The sequence below is a fragment of the Panthera leo genome, chromosome A2, assembly GCF_018350215.1.
Source record: "Panthera leo isolate Ple1 chromosome A2, P.leo_Ple1_pat1.1, whole genome shotgun sequence".
Lineage (NCBI taxonomy): Eukaryota > Metazoa > Chordata > Mammalia > Carnivora > Felidae > Panthera > Panthera leo.
Window position 1 is genome coordinate 38,234,862 of NC_056680.1, and position 19,483 is coordinate 38,254,344.

General features: G+C 42.6%; 1 protein-coding gene and 1 long non-coding RNA gene across 12 annotated transcripts in view; both read right to left on the reverse strand.

The window, feature by feature from the left end:
- Positions 1-19,483, reverse strand: part of FOXP1 (forkhead box P1) — a 465,483-nt gene that overhangs the window by 197,747 nt on the left and 248,253 nt on the right. The gene's annotated exons all lie outside the window — the stretch shown is intronic.
- Positions 5,937-19,483, reverse strand: part of LOC122214569 — a 29,372-nt gene continuing 15,825 nt past the window's right edge. For 3 of the 4 annotated variants that reach the window (XR_006199963.1, XR_006199962.1, XR_006199961.1), the window contains 3 exons: positions 14,618-14,673; positions 14,249-14,328; positions 5,937-10,562 (listed from right to left, as the gene is read on the reverse strand). This is a non-coding gene — a long non-coding RNA (uncharacterized LOC122214569). The remainder of the gene's footprint in view (positions 10,563-14,248; positions 14,329-14,617; positions 14,674-19,483) is intronic. The other variant, XR_006199964.1, reaches the window with a different exon arrangement.

Genomic DNA, 19,483 nt, shown 5'->3' on the forward strand with positions numbered 1-19,483 from the left:
GTATGTAAGTGATGAATCACTAAATTCTGCTCCTGAAACCAACACTACACTATATGTCAACTAGCCTGAATTTAAATAAGAACTTGGAAGAAAAAGAAATAGAAAAAAAAAATAGTCCTCTGGGCCCAGGAACAAAATAATACCAAAATACTAAAAATAAGGCAGTGAAGGGGTGCCTGAGTGGCTCAGTCAACTGAGCATCTGACTTCGGCTCACGTCACGATCTCATGGTTCGTGGGTTTGAGCCCTGCGTTTGGCCCTGTGCTCCGTGCTGACAGCTCAGAGTCTGGAGCCCGCTTCTGACTGTGTGTAGCCCTCTCTCTCTCTGCCCCTCCCCTGCTCAAACTCTGTTCTCGCAAATAAATAAACATTTAAAAAAAAAAGCAGCATGAAAAGGTTCATCCCTGAAATGGGTGGCTCTTAAATACAAAGAGAAATACTACCCACTCACCTATACCCCAAAAAGGGAAAAGTTAGGTTGAAATCACTGAATGTGAATATAACAGTTAAGGGGCAGAGCTGAGAAGACTTATGGAACATTCTGGACAAATGTTGGCTCCACATGGAGCCTCCATTCAAAAGTGGGAAAGACAAAAAAAGGGAGGAGGGACAGAATCAGGTAGCACATAAACAAACAACTGGTGAGTGTAGAGCCTGGACTCTGCGAACAGATAAAAGTGAGTGATATTGTAGAGAGTGGCTGGGGAGGCCAAGTTCAGGTACAGTCAGGAGGTATCCAGGATTACTCCCCTCTGAGGTACTCTTGGTAAGGTGTGGGCGAACAGTGCAGACAGCAGACACTGAGGTGGGGGTGAGAAGGACCCCTGAGGCCTCCGTCAACTCAGTCACAACTCCTTTCACTGCCCCCACCCCACATACTCTGAGCCACAGCTATTCATGTAGACCTCCCATAAAATAATATCTTAACATTGTAAGGCAAAAAAAAAAAAAAAAAAACAAACAACCAAAAATGTGAACTCATAAATAGAAGACTGGTGGTTGCCAGAGGTCAGGGTTTGGGTGTGAACAAAATGGGTGAACGGGGTCAAGAGGGACAAATTTCCAGTTGTAAAATAAGTAAGTCCTGTGGATGTAATGGACAGTATGGTGACTATAGTTAACGATACTGTATTGTGTAGTTAGAAGTTGCTAGGCGTAGATCACAGGAGTTCTCAACACAAGAAAATAAAATTGCAACCACGCATGGTGATAGACGTGAACTAGACCTACTGTGGGGATCACCTTGCGATACATACAAATACCATACCACGTTGTACACCTGAAACTAATGTCACCTGTCAGTTATACCTCAACGACAGCAAAACTTTAAAACAAATCATATAAGAGGATCGATTATAAAAAGGGTCCCCGAATCAAAATACAGATAAATGCAGGAATGAAAGTTAAGTCATCTGGACCCCTGGATTTCTCTTTCAGCCCACAGACTATGCTTCAAAAACAATGTAAAAGGTTATCACACATCTTAACAAGGTGAGCAAGGAAAGGCTGGCTCCAAGGCGGAAATAAACAGTTGAAGACTGCTTAAAAATTTGGGGGGAGGGGCACCTGGGTGGCTCAGTTGGTTAACTGCCTGACTTCGGCTCAGGTCAAGATCTCGCAGTCCGTGAGTTCGAGCCCCGTGTCGGGCTCTGTGCTGACAGCTCAGAGCCTGGAGCCTGCTTTGGATTCTGTGTTTCCCTCTCTCTCTGCCCCTCCCTTGCTCACACTCTGTCTCTCTTTCTCTCTCTCTCTCTCTCTAAAAATAAGTAAACATTAAAAAAATTAAAAAAAATTTTGTACAAATCTACTGGAAGCCTCAAAATTGTCCACCAAAAAACTCAAGAGACACGGGTGAAGGATCTCCTTCCTCATTCCATGTTTTCCAGAAAACTGTAAAAGGGTGGAAAGAATCCAGAGAGAGAGAGGTAAGGAGGATTAAGAGGAGGGAAAACGGAACTTTTGAGGAAAGGTTCCAAGGGTCAGGATGGTTTTGCCTGAAAAGGCAGCCATAGGGAGAATTTTAGTAACTGTTTTCAAGTATACAACAGGGCACTACAAAGACGATGCCAGCACGTTATCTTTATCAGCAGACAGGACAGAGGAGATGGTCTTCACCTGCAGCCAGAGTGGGCCAGGGAGTTTGGGGAGCCAGAGGAGTGAGTTCTTGACTGGACAGGATTACAGTATGGGACACCGTAGAATTCCTTGCCTTGGAGAGCTTTATACACAAACAACACAGGTGTTACACACAACGCAACGAAGGTGAGACCAAGTGACCTTCAGCCGCCCCTTCCTACGATATTTCAACTTGTGGCTCCCAAGTGTGGCAATAAGGCTTTACTAATACTCCATTTCCTGCCCGGGGTTGGGGGCGGAGTAGGGAGTAAAATATTCAAGATACAGAAAGATCGCATCCAAGGAGGGGTTTACCAATGACAATGTTTTATAATGCACTAAAAAGGATGCCACCGTTCACCGGATTTTTTTTTAAGAATGGCAGTAAATGTAAGCAAGAGGAACAGAAGCCCTGATGAGCACAATTACGCTTAGAAGAAAAATTAGGCCAAACGTAAGATGCCCTGAGGTCCCAATTCTGCTAAATGAACACACGGAACGAAGAAGTGTGGAGCGCATGTCCTAAGTTCAAGCTGAACTCCGGGATTCTCTTCACTTCCTTCAAGAAGAGGCATTTATGGCAGAAGGCTCAAGAACCAATAAAAAAGGTAATTTCACAATATCTCTGCTGTGTCCCCAATCATCCAAAGGGCCGAAGGCAGCTCTGTTCCCACTACACTGCACTACGCTTGCCACGCGGCTGGTTTTCAATCGACACTGCTGTGTACTTTTTTTTTTTTTTTTTTTTTTCCTCCCAAGCTGGGCCTGTCGGGGTTTTGTAAAAAAAATTGCAACTCCACACCAGGCTGCTGGCCTCTGGTTGGGTTGCGATCAAAAGAAGGAGATGATTTACGCTCCTAGAGAAAAAGGGGGCCCCATGCTGGCACAAGGCACAGGTGAAGATTCTAAAAGCCAAGTACAGTTTAGGAAGGAGGAGGTCAGAAGCTCGGGAGTAATCTGGCCAATGGGTCCTGTGTATCTGTAATTCTGAAAAGTAATCCTGATGAGTGAGTTCTGATCGAAAGTCAAGCGTTTTTACTCTGTTGGCATTACGTGAAAACGGATACTTCCATTTCAAGTCTACAAAATTCTAGAACCCCGCTGCTCCAAATGGTAGCCACCAGCCACGTGTGGCCATTTCACTTTAATTGAGGTTCCATGAAATTAAAAATTCAGTTCCTCAGCTGCACTAAGCACATGTCAAGTGCTTGGACACCTCACTGACCAGTGGCTACTGCACAGGACAGCACAGGTAAATGAACCTTTTTACCATCACAGAATATTCTATTAAGCACCTCTGTGCTACAATATTAGAGGCTGAAGGACACTTGAGAAGTCAGCCAAATAATGTTACAGATGTAGAAACAAAGGCCCACACAGAGGGTACCTGCCCCAACAGGGAACGGTCATCTCTTCCCTTACCCCCCACACCAACGCACCTTGAACTAGAGAGGTCTAAGAGGGGTTACATGTGATGAGTCATGAGGGCCCTGGGAAAAACTAGAGAGGGAGGGAACTAACCTTAAGGAATTTAACAGGAACAAAAGTATAGGATGCAAAGATGGGGGGGGGGGGGAGATGTAGCATAAACAAAGGAAAACAGATCATTGTGTAGACTAAAGAGTCAAATGTGGCAGACATTTTAGAAACGTCTAAGAAAATGTACAGTAAGAATGGAAGAGGAAATGAAGGATTGATTTTCAAGGTTCCTGTTTCAATTCTCTCTCCATTGCTTTGTAAGTAACAAACCGTGCTACAGGAGGTTTCTGATAACAGCTTTGTTTTTCTAAAATTCTGGGGAATTGGCTGGGCTCAGCTGAATGGTTCTTCTTTAGCTAGGGGTCAGTTATGCAGTTACACTCAGCTGGAAACTCCTGTGGCCCTCCAAGAGGTGGGCAGCTCTGTTCCATTCCCTGTGTGTGTCCTCTGCCATCCCAAACATGGTCTCTCGCTTCCCAGAAGTCTAGGCTAAACTTCCCTGCGTGGCAAGTGTGTGCCAAGAGAACTAAGGAGCAAGCTGCCAAGCCTGGAACTTGCCAGTGTACCTTCTACTGTGTTCTATGACCTAAAGCGACTGAAGGGACTGCCCAAAGTAAATGTGGGCGGGGACACGGACTCCAGCTGTAGGTAAAGAGTGGCAAAGAAGGTGTGGTCATTCTTTTCTTTTTCTTTTTTTTTTTTTTTTTAACAGCGAGAGAGAGAGAGAGAGAGAGAGAGAGAGAGAGAGCACAAACTGGGGAGGGAAAGGGAGAGGGAGAGGGAGAGGGAGAGGGAGAGGGAGAGGGAGAGGGAGAGGGAGAGGGAGAGGGGGAGAGAATCCCCAGCAGGCTCCACCCATGAACTGGGAGATCATGACCTGAGCAGAAATCAAGAGAGGGACACTTAACCGACTGAGCCACTCAGGCGCCCCTGTGGTCACTCTTAATCCATCACATTGCCCCCATACCAAGCTAAGGAATACTAATGAACTTAGTGGGAAATAGAAAACAAGAGAACAGAGGGATCAGAACCGTGTCTTAGGAAGAAAAAAACAAGTTTGGATAAGTGAAATAAATAAGAGAGAACCATCTACAATTAGGAGCACCTATCACTGAAGGTACTGGGGAGAAGGAGAGAAACATTTCTGATCAGAGTAACTATAAAAATGGTGCATTATTTACCCAGATTGGAAAAGCTTGCTAAGTAAAGGTAAGTCTTACTTCTGGACCAATTTAGAAAAATCCCTACCTGCAGTTTATGTTCACATTCAAAAAGAGTAATGATAGCCAAGGGCCCATCCAAACAGACGCCAAACATACAGTCAAATGTACCTTAAGTGCTTTTTAACCTGGTTTCAATCATCACTTACAATTTTTTAAATTCTGCTGAACAGGTAGCTCCCTTGATTTAGAAAGTTAAACAACATTTACCATTAGCAAGCCATTATTTGGAAAGCTGAAACTGTATACTAAATTACAGGGTATAAGAGATACTTAGCTAACTGAAACCTGGCCAAAATAGTAGGACAAATGTAACTAAATACTAGCTTGGAATTCTAATTAACCATTGCTTCCCACAGTCTTTGTCTTTATATCTCTTTCAAAACAGACGTTATCAATATGATCCTTTCAGAAGGTCTAGTCTAAGTGAAGGAAGAGCCAGAACCTTTAAGACATCTAATATTAAGACGGTGGAGATTTTTGGAATGAGTGCCCACTCTAGCAAGGTACTTACTGAGTTCCTGTTGCATGCCAAGTGCCAGAGATAAAGCCGAGCACGTGACAGAGTCCCCATCTTGTGGAAATGTACATTCAGCGGCCAAAGTCAAATTACCAGCAGATCCATCTAGGATCATTTCAGCTCATAACACATGTTCTAGCAAATCAAAATGGCGGAGATGAGAGGGTGATGCGTGCATGCAGGAGCTTCTTTACATAGAAGAGTCTTCCGTAAGCTCTCCAACTGTCAGATAGAAATTGAAGGCCCATACACGTTTGGTACCTCCAAGTTTTACCTGATTCATTAAGTTTCGTAATTCCTTTCCTCTTTGAGGTCCCTTCTGAGCTCTTTTAAAAGGTCATTTTAAAGTTGTGAAGCTATAAGGAACAGGGAAGGCAGTGGGGTAGGATGAGAGCATACAGTTCCTAAGCCACCCACTGCTACTTGTCAATAGATGGAAAAGAACCAAGGGGTGCCTGGGTGACTCAGTTGGTTAGATGTCCGACTTTGGCTCAGGTCATGATCTCGCAGGTTTCGAGTGCGAACCCCGGGTCAGGCTGTGGGCTGAGAGCTCAAAGCCTGCAGCCTGCCTCAGATTCTGAGTCTCCCTCTCTCTCTGCCCCTTCCCCGCTCTCTCTCTCGCTCTCTCAAAAATAAACATTAAAAAATGTTTTTAAAGAAAAGAAACGAAAAAGCTTCCAGAAGAACAGAGTGTCTCCCTTACGCCCGGTAATTAATTAGAGCACCTGGATGAATGAGGTAGGAGACCTTGTCTACTAATATTCTAGCGAGAGGACACTTCAGTATAAGAGTGCATCCCTCCATTTTTATTTTTCACCTTTCATAAGATCTTCTGGTGGCATTTATCACTCTCGTACCTACTGTCATTACCCCCCTAAGCACCACCAGCACATTACAAAATGTATCAACGCCAACAGAAAGAAGTCCAAAGAAAAAAAGCGGGTCGTCCACCTAACTGTGTTCTCTGTACTCATCCACACAAGCAAATATAAACTTAAAAGAAACAGTTTCTGAGTTAGAGAACTTTGAATGCGTAGAATATTGGCTTCGATAAAAACAACGTACACGAATAACAGTGAAATTAGTAGACTGCTTCCAGAATCTTTTTTTTTTTCCCCAGGCACACCCACGGTCTGTCTTTAACAGATCCTGGATACTTCAATGAAAAACTGAGGTGCCAATGATTTGCAGGCTAAATTAATGTTAAATACTTCAAAGAACTGGACAAATAGGTCGGCAGCAAAAATTTTATGAGTTCACTTCCTTCAAGGGAACTTGGAGAGCGGGCTTTTATTGCTGCGAATTCTAGTCACCCCTTCTACCCCTCAGCATCTGTTTGAAATATGTAGTAGACAATTGCTTTTTTGGCTGTGACTCAGGTGGTGGAAACACAGGACAAACAGACTACTGTATATAAGCTTTCCTCCAGCAATGAAAATTTTTATTAACTCTCCTGCATAGCAAACGCGGCGGCTGCTTCGTGCCCAATCTCCGCAGCATTATCGAGGAATCTGACTATTTACGAATTCTGGTGGCCGAGCAAGGGGGTGACCATGTTGAAACGCGTCTACTCTAGGTTTCTTCACGTTTCAGAAGAAGCAGGGCAAACGACGACACCAGCAAAATCTCGCGTCTGTTCAGTTTTATCATTCAGATGTGTAAAATTCCAAGTTAAATACTAAATAGGAGCTTTCCACATAAATATGTCAGTCTTGCCACAGAGGCCAGCCAAAGCAAACACGTCCCACGGTGTGAAGCTGCACGATTTTCATAGAAGCCATGCACTTGCCCGTTTTTAATCAGTTTTGCAAATTTTCTCCCAGGACAACAGAGATGTTAGAAAGCAACCCAGGGAGAGGAGTGAGGAAGAGTTCTCTCTCCTTCGCCATGGCGACTGGGGGGCGGATCGAGGGCCTAACGTCTGCCCGGCCAAACATGAGTCTGTAAAATCCTGCCCAGAAGAACGCTAAATTCCATCCCATCAGCCCAACCCCAAAACAAAGACACATATAGGCCTGGACTAGAAGCGTGCATGGATGTATCCCCAGCTGACAAGGCCGAATTTCAACAGTAAAAGGAGAGCTGATTCCAAAGCCCAACAAAACGCACTTTGCTAGACACAGTGACGGTCATTAGAAGAGAAACTGCCTGATCCTCGTCTCCAAAGACGAACACAATTTGTACAGAGAGTCTAGTCGCAAACTGGGGAATTGCTTTCATCAAAATCTTCTGGCCAAATCTACTTCACAAGACAGCGCACACTTTTTTATGGACCTGTTCTGTGTTTCCTGCTTAACAAATCGACTGCCCGTTTCTTTCTTTGAGTAAAGCTTACTTTCTCCCTTCGCTTGAAAACTAAGATACGCTTTATCTTACAACAAACACCAAACTTCCTTTGAACTTTAGATTCATGCCCCCACCCACCCCGGCCCATTACACTTGAAATTATTTGCCTCCAAAATTATAAAGTAAGGGAAAAAGCAAGTGGCTGAGAGGACTCCGGTAACAACTGTTTTTCTTCCTTAAACCAATTTACATAGCCTTTTTCCTAGTTGTCCCAAAATGCAGATTCTTCAAGGAATATTTCAGGCATTTAAACGGAAAGTGAACTCCCATGAATTTTGGCAAAAATAATGGAAACAAGGACTGAAACAAAAATATCCAATAAAACACTTTCTCTTTCCTGAAAGAGATGGAAAGGAAATAAAACACACCCTGAAAAGAAAATGATTTTATAAAACGTTACTAGGAATAGCTTTCACCAAATTGAAAGGGAGCACCACATTTTTTTTTTTTTTTTGGTAAAAAAAAAAAAAAAAAATCAAAACCTCTCCCAGATGACTGCTCTAAAATCATCAGCACCTCACAAATTTTTTTGTTTTGAGAACATTAAACTCAATTAATGCTTTCTTTAATATTCAAAAAATTAAGAAAGGGGGCCCGTTCTGCCAAAAGGCCTTTTTAATCATTTCAAATAAAAAAATAACTAAGTCACAAAGGACTAAGCAGACATGTCGAAAGTGGTACAAAAGAGGGTACGTACTGATTCCAGCCAAGCTAAACAGAAAAAAAACAAAAACCAAAAACCCCTTGGCTGGTGAATCGACATGTCACCCACCTCAGAGGCACCTGAGACGACCAGCAGGCCACCCAGAAAGTCCTAAACCGCTCGGAGGGCTCTGCAAAAATTCACTCGTGAGGTGGGCAACACCGAAGTTTCTCAGTCACTGGCCTGGGGCACTTCCTCATGACGATTTGCATTCTCTACATACAAAATGAGAAGCAGCATTATCTTTAAGCAACTGTGTGTGGCTGGTGGTCACAGAAACAGTCTGTTTGAGCCACTGATGGCAATCTCCCACTTAACAGCAGGAAAACACAGGACAAAAGACTGGTTAGGTTGCTGGACTTCAACACTGAAGTTCCCCAAAAGAAGGACTTGGGGTTAGAGCACTCCCCATGGGCGGAGACCAGTGCAATCTCAGAAGCATGAATGTGAAAAACATTTAGAAAAGAGAGCCCAATGCTCGGTTCCTCCTTCTCTCACTTGCCACGTGGCACAGAGTCTGCAGAGGGCGGGCTTCCGGGAACCCTAGGGCACACACCCAGCAATCCAAGGTTACCCTTGCCTTCAAGAAACTTAGAGTTTTAAAGGAGAGGACAAACAGAGGAGAGGCAGCACAAGCGAGTGGGGCACAAGTGCCATTCCGGCGGGGGGCGGGGGTGTGAGGGGGTGAGGGACATCAAGGCACCACGAATAATGGAATAATGCGTGCCACCTGGTGACCTGTGATCATCCCATCTCCCAAAGACTTGCACAGTTGCGTTCTTTAAACTCTTCTTGAACTCTGTGCAATTAAAGAAATTTGGCAACGCATGCTAATTTTGAAAGGCACTCCCTGGGAATTTAGTAAAAGTTTAAACAACTTGTTTACATGTGTTCAGCCCATCTGTTTAAACAAAAAGTTTATTTTAAGAGGAGCAAATCTTGGGTGCAAGCTCCCTTTATGCTTGAGACCACTACTGACCTCTTATCCAGCTCCGTTTCCCTAATCTGCATTCTAAATCTCTTCTGTAAACAAAACTCGAATAACAACTTTTTATGATAAATGTTGTACACCTCTAAGATGACAGCTGCAAAATAAACTCGACTTTTATAACCAGGAAGCGTTCTAAACATACAGAAAATACTCTTTTTTTTTTTTTACACTGTTCCCTTCTAAGAAACCACACACAAAGAATTTTTTGTGTGTTTGCGTGCGAATGTATGTGTATGCGCATGTATGTACACATATATATATATATATATTCCCAATGATCATTCTGAAATGTGTGCATTCCCATCATGACCCAGTGTTTTCCAGCCCCATGATGCCCTCACTTTTGATTGTGGAGATGATGCTGAAGTGCACAGAGTATTTACTGATCCGGTTATCTTGTTCTGTGACAGGCAGAATCAATCAATCAAGGGGCTAGCTTTGCACTTACATATTCCAGGCACATCTCCGCACTTCAGGATACGAGATCACAGTGTTATCCAGCCAAATTTGATCAACAAATGCAGTTCCCCTGTGCCACAGCAATCTCAGATGAAGATGTTATTATGTGGAACTGAGCAAAGTGATAAAGACAGTACAGCGAGCTCCGAGAGGCCCGGCTGGACCTTACTGACAGCTTTTATATACCGAGGCGGCGATGTCCCCTTCTTCCAGGATTATAAAAGTTCCCTTGATTTGAAGAAAATCATGCTGTACATACTCTGGTGACCCCCAAACACTGCATTTCCCCATCTAAAACGAAAATCCTCAGGGAAGAAGCAACATATATTTAGTGTAACTGCAGGCAAAATCCTTTAATAAAGAGGATAATATTTAAAGCACGGAGGACATCCGCGTGCATTTTCACAGAGCTCTTCCGATGGGTGCTGTTGTTATTAACTGGTGTAACCTAAAACAAAAACATGGTTTCATCATTTAGTCGGGGTTATAAATAATTTTATGAACACCACATCTAGGGCATTGTGTGTAAGGAGGTGTCGATATTTTAAGTGGATTGTTGAAAAAAGTCCGAAAGAATCTTATTGTGCCAATAGCTTTTACTTTGCTACTGCCCTGCAGTTATTTTACATTATTTAATCCCAAATCCCATCTTTTGGATTCTACCTTCCTCTTGCATTTTAAATCTTTAATGGGAGCCTTTGGCGGTCCATGGGTACAATGATTAGATATCTGCAGAGAGAAATTGAAAAATTAATCATCGTTTCCATTTTATATTTTTGTACTACACCAAAAATTACTTACTTGTAGAGCTAACTTCTACACTCTTTGCAATATGTTCCTTAACATTGCAAATGTGGAGAATGATTTCAGATAAAGCATGTCCAAACTGAGCCAGTAAACAGCCTTAAGTTATTCTTTGAGATTTGTATTTTGGGTTTTCGTCCAAATTTCATTTCAATTCATTTTAATTGAAATGCATTTATTGGTAGAGGTTATGTTACATGTGGCCTAAAACCAGGGCAAGAGTACCCAGGCTAATCACAGGAATGATGTTAAAATTGTTGATTATCCTTTTATGAATTTTCCTACTTAAATTACAACGTTTCACAACTCTGCAGAATGTGAAATGCTATCCACATGCAGTTTATTATAGAAACTGATATATGCATTAATCTGACCTTCCCCTAAATAGCTCCTGAACCACAGGCACGAAACAAAAAAAAAAAAAAAAAACAAAACAATGAAAAAACACAAAACCACCTCAAGTCAGCTATCACATCGCGAGTACCATCACACTGCTAAATCTATTAACTTTGTTTTCTTTTTTTCGCTATTATTAAACTGGAAAGAAAAATTCAACTGGAAAATTGTGCCTTTGCTGTTCCCTTGTCATCATGTAATAAGTATGAGAAATATATGTGCAATGGCCAAATGGCCGGTAGACAAAACACCCACTCTAAGTGACGTACTGTTTTCCATACCACTCAGACAAAATCAAAACAACAGAACTGCTGCAAACAAAAACAAAATAACATTTCCCATCAGCATTCCAGACAGAGAAAATTTACAGGAAAAGAAGCTGGGAAAAGAACCAGAATGTAATAACTGCTCATACCTCCACTCTTGGTAGAGCCATTTCTTCAGACAAACAGCACTTACTTTAACACTGAAATGTTTAACAATTGATAAAATGTTTGCCAGTGTTGGGAGACTTTTTTTTTTTCTTGTTCAGGCAAACATTTGCACTGTTTCAAGTGATGAAGTGCTTCTATAGAACGGAGGGGGTTATTTTTTTTTTTTTTAAACAGGGGGAGACTTAGGTTAAGGGAAAAAAAAAAAACAAACAAACGTAGGTTGCAGAAATGTACGGTGGCAAAGTGTGTCATTTAATGGGTTCCCCTTTCACTGAGAAATACAGAAGTGTCTCCTGGTCCGGCTAAGTCCGCTGGGCAGGAGGATGTAAAACTCACTTGAAAAACTGAAGATGATCATTTATAGCTGAGTCACATGTGTGTAACTTTATTAAGGCGTCTGGCTCCCTGGGAGTCACCAGATCAGGGCTGCTCCTAGATACCTGCTCAGAAACTGAGGCACAGCAGTGGCTACCAACAGCTGTATTTGACGAGCCCATCGAGTCCGTTTACAGTGTCTCTATCACGGGGGATTCTTGTCAGCTGCCCTCTTGCTAACACAATTCCTGTGTTTTGCCTGGCAGTAAATGGACGCCTCTGCCCTAGCGTCGTCTAAACAACTCCGTTAACATTTGCCCCCGAGCGTCTCTCTCTTTGTCCAGTCCCTGTCTTCTAACAGATGTCATCCAAGCCTAATCAAGCATAAAATGGTCATAAATATTTCTTTCTGGTAGATTTCACATTCGCATTTCATGCAGGGACATGATATTTTTCTGCTACCTCCAGGGAGAGCCTAATGCAAAAACCAGTTACTTACATTCTAGCCTCATGTTCCTTGAGTAAAATGCAGAACATGTTCTCAGTTCAAAGACATAAAAAGGCGTAAGACTTTATCTTCGGTCTTTTGTTTAACTGCACCTTTTTTTCTTCCCTTCCTCCCCCCCCCCCCCCCCAAAATGCATCTTCATTTTACAGTTTGCACCTATGCATTACAAATGTTCCTTTGTGCGTGTGAAAATATAAAACAAGATCTAAAATGAGACCGGGTCTACCATATTTCAATAACTTCAGGTTTTTCCACATCGGACTCCTTAATTACTGGCAGAAAGAGATTTTTTGCTTAGATACCTAATTCAAATAACAAGCTATTTAGAAAAGTAGATGAGATAAGATGAGGGCTCTTCCATTTTCCTTCATTTTATGCACAATTTTGCAACCTTCTTCATCATATTTAGTTAAAACAATGGGATGAATCCAACGTACAAATTTAGGGTTCATGCCAATTTACCAGTTGAAAAAAGGAAAGATAATCATGAGATAGGCCCCGTTTCCAATGTTTAAAACTTTGATCAGGCAGGGGAAGCCACTCCAGATAATTAAGCTGCCTCCTTAATGAGGGAAGAATTGGTAATCAGCACAATCGTATTTGTCTTCAGCGAACTTAGTAAATAATGAGTCTTAATCTAAAATAAAACTATCCTAATAATACTTTTGAGGCCATATGTCTGTGTTTCTCTTCCCTATCCCTTTTGTCAAAACAGAAATCTTATAACGCTATTTAAAGGGAACTGCAAAATACTTAGCAATATATATCACAACAATGACGCTCTCCCCCCACCACCTTTCCCTTCGTTGAGCCTAATATTTGATTACTGCTAGTCAAATCAAGCTTTCAGGCAAATAATCTCCATTTTTAAAGTTAATGAGATATGGTCATGTCGACAACAGCTTGCAGAAACTTTTAATTTTAATTCCTGCAGGCTGTGCTGGCCTCTTTTACAGCAACTACTGTATGAATGAGTCAAATTTGCCAACATGGCTTATGTAGACAAGTGCACACTAATTAAAAATACCCACTGGTATCATAATTTAAATACCATGAAAATAAACTGTGAAAGTCGCTCGGATCCAGTCTCGTGGTTGCCTTAGAGTGTGCTTCCTTTGACTATAGGATGTTTTATTGCTGGCGTGTGCTTAGCTGAAAACCGTTTTTGCATCTTTGAGGAATTTGGGATTTTGATGTCATTATACAATTTGTGTTAATATTTGTTTCACATAAGCTGTTAAGCGGGCCTCCCAGAACGACCACTAATTGAGAAAACCATATTGCCGAGGCAAGCGACAAATTTATACTCTTGATTTAGGGTCCATCTACAACTTCTCGTGGGCCGCGAGTGCCTTCTCTTTTCTCCCTAAGCTCAAGCCACAATGGAACCCAAATAAAAACACGGTTCTGTCGTTCCTTCTTCTCTTTTATTCCTTTTAAGTTTTCATTCTTCTTGATATTTGTATTTTAACTGCTTCTCTTCCACACAAGAGAGGTAGGGCAGGCTTCTTTCCCTACATCTAATCCCTCAACGTGGCTATAATTTCTTTTCATACACACACACACACACACACACACACACACACACTTTCAAAATTTAAATAATTCTTTTCAAGGGAATGCCAAGTCTGCCTCTGCTGGGATAAAAGCACATTTCGAACAGGGGAAAATCTTGGCACCTCGAGGGTTAAAGCTATTTGAGGGGTTAAATATGCAATTACCTCTGACTAAAACCAGAGAGACATATAGATAAATAGAAGAAATGAAGTCCCCAGGTTCCCTTCCGAAGCCTTCATCACATTACTACCAGACAGAAACTCTTTAAGTACCATTTTCAGATGTTAAATCATTGTTCGTGCCGCACATATTCTCGCTATTCCTGGGGGAACAATATCTGAACAGAGTGTGCTAACAAATGCGATCCTGTAAACAGGCATTTTTCCTCTTGTTGTGAGTACCTTTGTACCCCCGCTCCCGGCTCTGTCATCCATGCTTTTCTCTCTGCTTTGAAGTTGAAGGAGTGAATGAACAGCATCATCTATTATCCAGAGTGTGCATGTAGATTATAAATAAGAAATAAAAGTGACTTTCAGTACACTGCTTTTGCATTAGCAAGTTGCCTTCTCTCTTACGTCCTTCTGTCCTTCATACCTAACAACCAACAATCTATTAGAAACCTGCATTTCAGGGTTTCTTTCAGAGGGAGACACAGCCTGGAAAAGGCATCTGCTGGGATGGGGAAAGTTGCGGTGACACACACAGGCCTGGGGTCTGGGCCACGGCTCTGCCGGCGGCTTCCCACCCACCCCCCTTAACCCTTATCTTACAGATGTCCTTCAGGACGAGTGTCTGCTGACCGGGCTGGCTCTTCATTTACATTTTTCTGTTGACAAACAGAGTCCATGAATATTAATTATTCTGAAGTTTATTTGCAGAAAAGGCACTTTCTAATCCTTATCAATTATTTATTGAAAATCTCCCCCACCTAATAATCTCATTAACATTATTATACTAAGGCCAACAGCAAATATTCCTTTGATAAGTAACAACCCAACCCGTTATTCTTCCTGCCAAATCTCATGGAGGCTCCTCTGCTTAATCATGGACAACCCGGCTTTTGTTTCCAGGAAGCTCTAGGTTAGCCCTCCTTTTTTTATTTTTTAAATAAAAGAAAACTCACATACAGGGCCTATTGTTTTAACACAGAAAGTTTCTGATACACTAAAGGAAAAAAAATAAAATTAAAACACTAGAAAAATACATGTATGCTTGCTTTTTTTATCCCTGTCGGTTATGTGCGGAATTACTAAATGGAAACCCCCAGGGACCCAAACCCTACAGTCGGGGAGTGTGAGTGTCCCCAGGGGAACACATCAAGTCTGGGAACATGCGAGGGTCTGCAAGAATGTAAGGCAAATAAAAACCACGTCTCAATAATGAAGACACCTTCTACTTACAGACTATGTTTCACTGCTTACAAAGCATTCTGACCTTTAATACCTCATTTGCTTCCCCTAATGCCCCTCTCAGGTGTGCAGGACAGTCATTATTAACTTGATCTTACCGATAAAGAAACTGAGAGTAAGGGACTGCCTAAGGTCACAGAGCTACCAGGCGGCAGGGCACGGGCTATATTCCAGAATGTTTTGCATCCAACTCATTCACTGAGTCTGTCTTCAAAACCAGGATTTCCTTTAACTTCCTTCGTCCTTTTTAATGCACTGTTGGTGTTTCACAAGACATTCTTGCTTGGAATTTCAGGTTTTAAAGACAGTGTTGTGCCTATCGGGGGTACACTAGGGACTACACTTCCCCCAAATCACCAAGGCACCGAATATGTAAAACAGAGTCTGATTTCTAATTTAATCAGAAATTAAAGAGAAAAGAAACAGCATGCAATTTTAGAAGCAGAAGGAACCTGTGAAATGAACTGGTTTCCAGAGGCTCAGAGAGTCAGTGACTTGCTACAAATCACTGAAAGGCTCCAACCCAGGCTGGCTGACATCCACATCAATGTTCATGGATCATATTTGCAAGAGCCCTTGCATTTTCCAAACTTGAGAGGTCACTTCTTTCTTCCTTTTGAACCAGGGGTCAGCTTTTTTTTTTTCCCCTACCACAAAAGGAGTTTCTTCTCCGTTGCCTAAGACCGTGAGTCAGAATCCGTAAAGATTTCCCAAAATTTGACATGGTTTCATAGGAATAATCAGCCAGGAAGGCACTTCAACTTCACTCTCTCAACCCCAAAGTCTCCATCTTGCCTTTTCTTCACCAGCATCACCCAATCAACCGGACTGATTCACAAGGTTTCCAGAGTGGAAAGTGCTTTTCTTTCACCCTGCATGAAAACACTGCAAGCATAAAAGATGTATTGATGCAACATACTAGCTGTTATCCTACTAGTACATTCCACCCAGGAGACGGACAAAACCTGATCCAAAGTCAAGGCGATACCCTACACACTCCAGGTAGAAATTCACTAAAAGGCAAGACGACTGGGGGGATGCAGGGGGTAACAGGCCAGTTCATGATGACCAGGAATGTCCACGAAGGAAATACCGAGGTTACCTCTGACAAGTCTGGTAACAATGAGATTTGAGGATGAGGGCTGAAGTTATCTTACAAGGAAGTCATCTTATAAGTTCCTTATAAGGAAGTGCAGGCATATTCTGGGAAGTCTCAGCTTCTTTCCTAACAGCATTCGAGAAAACGTGGGTTTATGGGATAACCACAATGAATGAGGCTTTGAGGAATGGGAATTGGGAAACAAAATATGGTGGTGAGGATGAAACCGTTTTTCAGGAAGGAAGTGAAACCTGATCACCTTTAAAAGGAACTTTTATCAGAGGAACTTTATCACCTGCTACACAACAATTTCCTTGGGCTACCATCTATGTGTCCTAGAGAGGACAGCAAACTACAGCCCATGGACCAAATCCGGCCCTCTACTTGTTTCTGTAAATAAAGTTTTATTGGAATGCAGCCATGCCCATTTATGTATCATCTATGGCTGCTTTCACGCAGAGTGTTTGGGAGAGAGAAGAGCCAAAGAATTTTTAACATTTAAAGTAAATTTAAGGGACGCCTGGGTGGCTCAGTCGGTTAAGTGTCTGACTTTGGCTCAGGTCATGATCTCACGGTTCGTAGGTTTGAGCCCCATGTCGAGCTCTGTACTGACGGCTCAGAGCCTGGAACTTGCTTCGGATTCTGGGTCTCCCTCTCTCTCTGCCCCTCCTCCCCTCACACTCTCTCGCTCTCAAAAACAAACATTAAAAAGAAAAAAAAAAAAAAAAAACGTTAAAATAAATTTAAATGTAAAGATGGCCGAACCCTGCTCCAAAAAGAAAACAGTGAAGAAAAATAACCACTTCCCAATAATCACTAACACAATTTTAAAAGAGACCTACATGTACACACACACAGTCACATAGATACACCCTATACTTTGAACGCAGTTCGTGATGGGTGTCGGTAACCACAGGAATGAAGTTGCTGACTCCATCCATCCCGACAGACGATGGAAGTGCCGACATCATACTACACAAGATTGTTTCCAAACACATCAGGGGCGTCCATGCAAAAGTGAATCAAAGGACAAAGCCTTTATTTTGTCTGAGCTTAGTTTCTTCATCCATAAAATGTGAGGCTGGATTCATGTAAGGAATTTAAAAAATTCTAGGACTATACAGAGAAAGAAAAAGAAAAGCGAAAACACACATCACATATTTGGGGCAGGGAGTGGAGGGCAAAGGAGAATGAAGGACATGAGGGAGACCAGGTACAATCCAGGGAGAAGAGAGAAATACGTGTCAAAGGGACAAAAAGAAGTCACTTTTATCATTCGTGCGGGAGGTGTAGATTCTGCAAGAGCTTAGCACCTCCAGCTAGTGGCTAGTGATAGAGGGAATGCTCTACTTAAACATAATAATGAATTAATAGAGAGATCAGTGTTCTTTGAATCCTCCTGGAGAGAAGGTGAGAGACTGAGAGGAGACAGAGCAGAATGGAATCTACTTTGGACGTGCAAAGTAGGTTGAGGTGTGAACATCCAGGCCACCTGGAGATGTGCATTCACTCCTTCTCCTTGTACTGGGAAGTGGAACAGCCCAATTTTCTTCTCCGGCCCATGTGTTTCTTTTCTGCAATGGCAACACAGATGCGGCCACGGTGACACCTTCGAAGAACTGAGGTCCTTTCCCTCTCGAACAGCAACCCCAAAGTGGGAGCTTTTCAAACTACGACTTTTCTTTCAATAAAATTGCGTCAGCCTACTAGTCCACCGCTCTTGCCAAAAGCAGACGCAGTTTGTTTTTAAAGGTGAGAGAGAGATGAAGACAAAGAAAGACCCACTGCGGCCTGGTGTCTGGACTTCGGTGTCGATCCAGAACAGGGACCAACGAGCATGTTAGCTAATTATCACAACGGGTAAAGCAAGGACTGGGCACACTCAGCCATCTTCACAAAATAAGCCACGCCAAGTTTCAACAATTTCCCAAACCGGAAACAAACACAGGCTTTGCTGCCCGGAAAATGTACATAGTTTGACTTGTAGGTTATGAATCTTTAAAACTCCTACCACAAGTCCTATCGCACATCCTTTGTGAGTACTATCTTTTATTTATTGTGCTAAGCAATTTTTCTTTGTTGACTGGAGCGGGGTTGGATGTGAGCAAAGCAGGTGAGCCACGAAAACATTAACACAAAATACCACTTGGGGAGGAGAGGACACTTTGTCAACAGAGCTGATCACTCTTGAAGCAAAATAATCCACTCTTTTAGGTATTAAAACAACGAAAATAACGGTGGTGACTTCAAAAGGACTAACTCATTAATCAGTGAGGCTGAGTGAAAAATTTCCCCAAGAAGCACAAGGTACCAGAGATATTTCACCCAAATACATTTTTGTATGGTTGGGAAAAGGGTCGAGCCTGTCACATAATACTAAGAAAACATAGAAGGTATTTCCCCAGCCCGTCAGTCTGTGACAGCTGTGTGGGGCACCTGGAGAAAGTTTGCAAGTTTTAGGTCTTCCAGTTGTGTGCACCCACACACAGGAGCAATAAAGAGAAACTTGTCTGACCCAAAATGGCTGCTTTTAAGTTGTCTATAAAACATCTATTGCAACCATCACAGCTTGCCGCTTATTATGTGCAGACTTATTAAGAGACCCAGATTTCCCATTTCTTAAAAGCCAACACTTCCATGCCCCTGACTCGTGCAGGAGACAGCAATCTGAAAAGCATTCCACGTCGGAGGCATGGTTCAGATCTGCTGGAACCCTCCCACGTCGGCTTTATTGTCTGCAGCACTCTGTAAACCTCACCACGAGCACCACTGAATTTCTGTTGTTTCTGGAGTGACACAAAGGCCTTCCAATCGAACTGCTTCCGAAACGAAGGGATGATAATCACCTCTGCCTGGGTGTGCCAGGCTTGGGTGTTCAGCAGAAGGACGCAGGCAACAGGTGTGAGGCAGGATCCTCCTCCAGAAACGAAAAGAAACAAATCCGGGCAGCAAGGCAGAGCGGCTCACCAGTAAGAGTGGGCAAAGGGGCTTTAAAAGGAAGGGCTCAGTCTGAAAAGAGGGGAGGGTGAAAACGGAAAGGCTCTGTCTAGAGGAATATTCGGCGTTTTTGGCAAGACTGGACTCGGCGAGAAAAGATGGGCCAAAACGGGAGAGTTCTGAAGGCCGTA